The sequence below is a fragment of the Odontomachus brunneus genome, unplaced genomic scaffold (assembly GCF_010583005.1).
Source record: "Odontomachus brunneus isolate Ranch 3 - 2012 unplaced genomic scaffold, Obru_v1 Obru_scaffold_161, whole genome shotgun sequence".
Taxonomy (NCBI): domain Eukaryota; kingdom Metazoa; phylum Arthropoda; class Insecta; order Hymenoptera; family Formicidae; genus Odontomachus; species Odontomachus brunneus.
The window spans coordinates 68,997-75,768 of NW_022639611.1; the positions used below are offsets into that span (position 1 = coordinate 68,997).

Sequence of the window (6,772 nt, forward strand, 5' to 3'; positions counted from 1 at the left end):
CCCCCCCCTAAGAGTAGCTGCTCACTAATTTTAACTATAATTTTTTCATATATCTATATTATATACTTTTATAATAATTATTAATAATACAAATTTGTTTTTATTTTAGATTAAACAATTGGCACGTTTGAGGAGCGGATGTATGAAAACTTCTTGCATTCGACTAATGAGATTTATATTTTCCAACCAACTCGCTATAAAATATAGTTGGTTTGGAGCCAAAAAGAAGCAAAATTTTTCAACTTTAAATATCTGCAAATTATGAAATATTAAAATTATGAAAATAAAATATTTAAAAGCAATCTACACTTTTTACTTATGAACGTTACGTTGTTTGTGACTTGACAAATATTTTTATAGTATTATAAATATTTGCAGCATTTGTTCGTAAAATTAATGATACAAATATTAATATTTACAAATATTAATATTTTGCAACTCTTTCTTTTCTATATATAATAAATATAGCATAAAATGTTACTTCATTTACATAATACTGATGATATTAGTTTTAATTTATAAGAAATATTTTGTATTTATAAAGAATTTATAAAGAAGTAATAAAAATATGTCTTATTTTCTAGATGTCATAAGAAAAGTACATTTAGATGCGTCTCATGACCAGATCTCAGCTCCAGTTAAGATCTGGTTAGCCCATAGTAAGGAACGTATAGGCAGACAAAACCAAAATCAACATGAAAACCAAGATGAACATCAAGATCAAGAATAAATTGATTTTGTGACAATCTTGTTTCATTGCTCTTTTATTTTTATTCAAATTTTTTTTCTAAAGTTTCCTTTGGTAAAAGATGATATTCGCTTTTCATCTGTTTTACAATTCTTTGTTATATAATTTTTTGTTTCTTGTCACATTGCGTTTTTTATTTTTATTTCAATCTTTATTTCATATCCTTTTTTAAAAGTTTTCTTTTTTAAAGGATAATAAGCGTTTCTTATCTGTCCTTTACAATACAATATTTTATAAAAAAAATATTTTTTGTTGGTTTTTTTATATTTGGTTTAAAATTTCAAGATGAAAATCCTTAGTTGCTATGCAATTTGAAGACTGCAAATAATGTAAAAGTAAAATAAAAGGACATCTTGATGCTGCAATATATTGGTGCAATAATGGTACCATAAACCACTGAACGATATTACCGAAATAGAATGTACGTCCGAAGAGGCGTCGGCACAAACTACTAATGCAACTGCTCAGTCATACAAATTACATTTTTGACGTTAAGCACACTGGCCTTATTGGATCTTCTGATGTTATTTTAATTAATATTTTAATTAATATATTTAATTTAAAAGTTATTTTCATTAATATATTTAATAACAATATAATGTATATAACAAATGGAAATATAAATAAATGTTTTATTATATATAAAAGAAAACAATCAATAATATCTAACCTAATCTAACCCAATGTACATGTGAAGCGTGCGCCTGTGTATATGTATGCGTATCTGATACGGGAGCGGTGCACTTGGACACGGTGCATTGGGACACAGCCAATCACAGCACCGTGTGATTAGAGACATTTGTAGGGTCCCTTGGAACAGCGACTTGTGATTGGACTGTGTCCAATTGCCCCGTGTCCAACTGATATACACCCATCTGATACCGTTTTCTGACCGTTCCCATTCTATATACATAATGCGGGATATTCTTAGTATATACTATGAATTAGACTACGCGAGACATAGGAAGTTTCCTAGTATGTATTACAGTTATCGCAGTACTTATTTCGACTGTTACGAGAATATACGCAATCTACTTTTCCGATGATCGTAGAACGTTCTCAGAATTGACTTGTGCTGTTAGGGGACGTAGACGTATGCTACATCAATTGTGTCGTTCGACGCAGTCATATTGTTCCTGTGGATAAAAGACAGAACAGAACAAAGCAAGAGTAGCCATAAAATATATTAGCTGTAAATGGGAATAGATACTTCCTCTCACTTGCTCTGCACTCGATATGGTAAGCACTAGAGATGTTGTATCGATAAGAAAATATCGATATATCGTATCGTGGGACAAAATATCGATACACCAAATATATCGACCGTGAAGTATCGATACAGTGAATATCGAACGTATCAATAAAAGAATAAATGAGCTGTTCTTTTTAGCTGCACTGCTGAACTAATGCAATAAGTTAGAATGAAAGAAAGTATGTTTGTCTCACTTCAACTTATTGCACTCGTTCAGCAGTGTAGCTAAAAAGAACAGACCTAATGCTCACCACACACACTTTCTGTAACAGTAAAGGCCATGGCACACAAAATAACTGAAGCAATAGGACTTTTGGTTCTCGCAGACCAGCGCGATGCGCGACGCGATTTGCGACACGCGACATCCAATGAGCATACAGTTTTATCGGAATACCAGTACACTGATTGGATATCGCTCGTCGCATATCGCGTGTTGCGTTGCGCATTGCGTTGGTCTGCGAAAGCCATTAGGCCCGGAACACAATACGCCGTATGTCGGAGTTGGATGTCGGAACGCGGGTGTATATCAGTTGGACACGGGGCAATTGGACACAGTCCAATCACAAGTCGCTGTTCCAAGGGACCCTACAAATGTCTCTAATCACACGGTGCTGTGATTGGCTGTGTCCAAATCGACCGTGTCCAAGTGCACCGCTCCCTCGGAACGCAGCTGATGGTCCAATGAGAGAATTTATTTTTCGAGAATGGCTGAGAGCACTCCTCTTTTAGTGTCTTCTTCTTCTTCTTCTATAATAATGAAACTAATAATGAAGCTCTTTCAGTGTCTATACGCCATTACTAAATATATATCATCACTTCACTTCAATAATATATCAATTCAGTTTTCAATAGAATGGCTGAGCTCGCTTGACATTCAGCGGCTCTACGCCATTACTCCTCAATAATATGGCTGTGTTCCAATATTCACTTCCAGCGCTGAAAAGCTATAGTTCATGTTACGTATATTATAGATTTTTAGCGCTGTCAGTAATTTTGGAACACAGCCTATATCATAAACTCCACTCGGACAAGAGGTCTGTTCTTTCGCGCTGCACTGCTGCACTTATTGCACTAGTGTAGCAGTGCAGAGCGAAAGAACAAACCTTAGATTGAACATACCAATCTACTTTCCTATTGGCGGACACGATCAATCCGACGCATGCGCATAACATTCAAAATAGTAAACTTAGAAAAAATAGGAAATATATTCCCCCACTGTGGTGTTGGGACGGAACCTCTCTCTCAGTTAGCAATATAGTAGTAATATATGAAAATCTTGCCCTAACGTCATTTTCTGGTCGATCGATACATAGTCGATATTCTGGAGTTTAGTATCGATACATGCAAATATCGTTGGACAAAATATCGATACAAAATATCGAAATATCGGCTGCCAAATATCGATATTTGCAATATCGATATTGTATTGCACATCCCTAGTAAGCACCCACAGGGTGTTTCCGATAATACCTCTCCGAGCAATTTCCCTAGAGCAGAAATAAGTTACAGACATCACTATCTACTACTATTATATGATTCATGACAACCCAAAGCTACCTAATGCTGTTTCACGACTGCAAGCAGTAGATTAGACAGAACAATACCGTGACAAATACACGAGATAATTTTGTAAAATTGTATTATTGATTATAAAATCATGTGGTATTGTTTTCTAATAAAATTTTATTTATTCTTAATTAAAGGTATATAACCATTAAAATATATATTATATTTTTCAAATATTATCCTAAAGTAAAAAATCACACTGTTTTAACATATTTGCGAAGTATTGTTTTTACATGATTCGTGCAGGTGCAGATCCACAATAAATTATGCTATTAGGGTATATTGATGACACAAAACAAGATAGATTTAAAATCTATTTTAATAATGTTAATATAGTTTATTGTAATCAAAATATATAATGCAAGAACATTTATATAAACTTAAAAGAATAAATTATTATAGTACTGCAAAATTTCAAATTCTTTTACCTGTTAATGAACATTCTACGACAATGTTTTCAAAAAAATGTGGGATCTTTATATGATGTTCACGTGGAGGTTGGAAATTATCCTCATCATCTTCATCAGATAGGTGATCAAAAAATATTTCCCATATTTCTAGTACATACATTTTTTATCTAAAAATGTTTAGTTGTAATGAGTATTAAAGTATAAAAGAAATAACTTAAATAATGTTAAAAAAAATAGTAACATTAAGAAACGATTGTAGAATTACATACAATTTAAAACAAACTGTGCAAACAAATCTATCTTGTTTTGTTATCAAGATACCCTAATGGCATAATTTATAGTGGACTTGCACATGCACGAGTCATGTAAAAACAATACTTTGCAAATACCCAGTAAGCAAATTGAGCGCAGACTGCGCGCAGATTAGCAGCAAATTTGATTAAAAACCCACAGCAAAACCATGGCCATCTGTGTCTACATTAGGCTACGGTTTTGGCGACAAATCTTGCTGTCGGGCAATTGGTACCAAATTTGCAGCAAAAACCGCACAAAGCTTGCAGCGCAGCAAGGTCTGCGCGGTTTCTGCCGCCAATCTGCCGTCAAATCGCGACAAGCTCTGCGCGGTTTTTGCTGCAAATCTGCAGCAATTATCCGACAACAAGCTCTGCCACATATCTGGCGGCAATTTGGCAGCAAGATTTGATATAACAGATCCTGCATCAAATTTATTATCTATTTACCATCAAAAGTTGATAGCAAGCTCTGCTCAAAATCTGCTCGCGCAGGTTTGGCTATCTGGGTTGGTTAAAACAGTGTGACTTTTTACTTTAGGATAATATTTGAAAAATATAATTTTAATGGTTATATAACTCTTTAATTAAGAATAATTAAAATTTTATTAGAAAATAACACTAGATAATTTTATAATCAATAATACAATTTTACAAAATTATTATCTCGTGTATTTGTCGCGGTATTGTTCTGTCTAATCCACTGCTTCCAGTCATAAGACAACATTAGGCTGATATTTCAAGTGTCGTACGACAAGCTTTTTGGATACGCTCATTGGTTGACGAACAGAGAACCTAGAAATACTCTATTCGCCAACCAATAAACGTATCCGAAAAACTTGTCGTATAACACGTGAAATAACAGGAGCGGTGCACTTGGACACGGAGCATTTGCACACAGCCAATCACAGCACCGTATGATTAGAGACATTTGTAGGGTCTCTTGGAACAGCGACTTGTGATTGGACTGTGTCCAATTGCCCAGTGTCCAACTGATATACACCCGAAATAACACCCTTAGGCAGTTTTGGGTTGTCATGAATCACATAATAGTAGTAGATGGTGATGTCTGTAACTCATTTCTGCTCTAGGAAAATGACTTAAAGAGGTATTATCGGAAACACCCGCTGTCTCAATCTATTTTAATAATGTTAATATAGTTTATTGTAATCAAAACATATAATACAAGAACATTTGTATAAACTTAAAACAATAAATTATTATAGTACAGCAAAATTTCAAATTCTGTTACCTGTCAATTGTGGCGCTATAGTGGACTGTCCGATGAGTGCGCCACCGTAGCCGTTAAGCGTTAGCCAATAAGAAAGAGAATGAGTCTAACCTGATCTCTCGAGAGATTCCTACCGGAATAAAGTCTTGTGCTAAGATACTTTTGTATTAATAACGAATAAATATATAATCCAAAAATTATAATGTATATTACGACACCTATATTTTAGCCTACGCCATAAGTGGTGACCACGACGTGATCGGTGACGGGAGCGGTGCACTTGGACACGGTGCATTTGGACACTGCCAATCACAGCACCGTGTGATTAGAAACATTTGTAGGGTCCCTTGGAACAGCGACTTGTGATTGGACTGTGTCCAATTGCCCCGTGTCCAACTGATATACACCCCTGTGCTGTGTGGGTATACACAATTATGTATAACAATATGTATAATTACATATAAATCTATGCGTACCCAGATAGAAATGCGTGATGATCACGTTTCATCATAATGTGATATCATACTGTGATTTCACCTTGATACCTTTTTAAAGATCATTATGTGATTAACATGATATGAGCACAAGATGTATACAAATGATATACGAATATGTCTAGTCTATTAAGTTTTGTTATCATAATATTATTAGATGAGATATTTTTCTGATCATCATTACATGAACGACATATGAGCAGCATATGCGCACGCATTTGTATGCATTTTTGCAATCATCCACGTCAATATATGAGCGCGTGCTGAGCGCAACATGACATAATTTTTCTATCTGGGTAATTATATAAAATTATATATTAATTTATATATATAATTATACATGATTATATATATAAATAGAATGTATAAACATGAATGGACAAATTTGATATATAATACCCTTATAGAAATATCATACTAAGAATCATTGATAATTACCCTACTGAAAAATTTCTATTGAGATCACAATTGAATTCCCAATTGAATTCTCAATTAAATTCTCAATTGAATTCTCAGTTGAGGTTTCCGCAAAATTTCGCATGTAAGATCTCAATTGAGATATTTGTATCTGATGGAAATAATTCATTGAAAATATAATGAACTTTTGCTGAAATATGTTTGAAAAGCATTCACAATTTTGACCCAATTTCATTAAAATTTCATTATAATTTCATTAATATTTCGATAATATTTTATTAAGAGAGTAGAAAAATTCAGTGAAAAATTATTATTAATTAAAATATTTAGAAAAGTATAATGAAGTATTATTTTGTCTAAATAA

The 6,772-nt window shown here is 33.4% G+C and overlaps 1 long non-coding RNA gene across 4 annotated transcripts in view; it reads left to right on the forward strand.

Moving 5' to 3' along the window:
• LOC116850950 overlaps positions 1-565 on the forward strand; it is a 7,803-nt gene extending 7,238 nt beyond the window's left edge. For all 4 annotated transcript variants that reach the window (XR_004379492.1, XR_004379491.1, XR_004379494.1 and 1 more), the window contains exon 4: positions 110-565. This is a non-coding gene — a long non-coding RNA (uncharacterized LOC116850950). The remainder of the gene's footprint in view (positions 1-109) is intronic.
• The last annotated feature ends 6,207 nt before the right edge of the window (positions 566-6,772 follow it).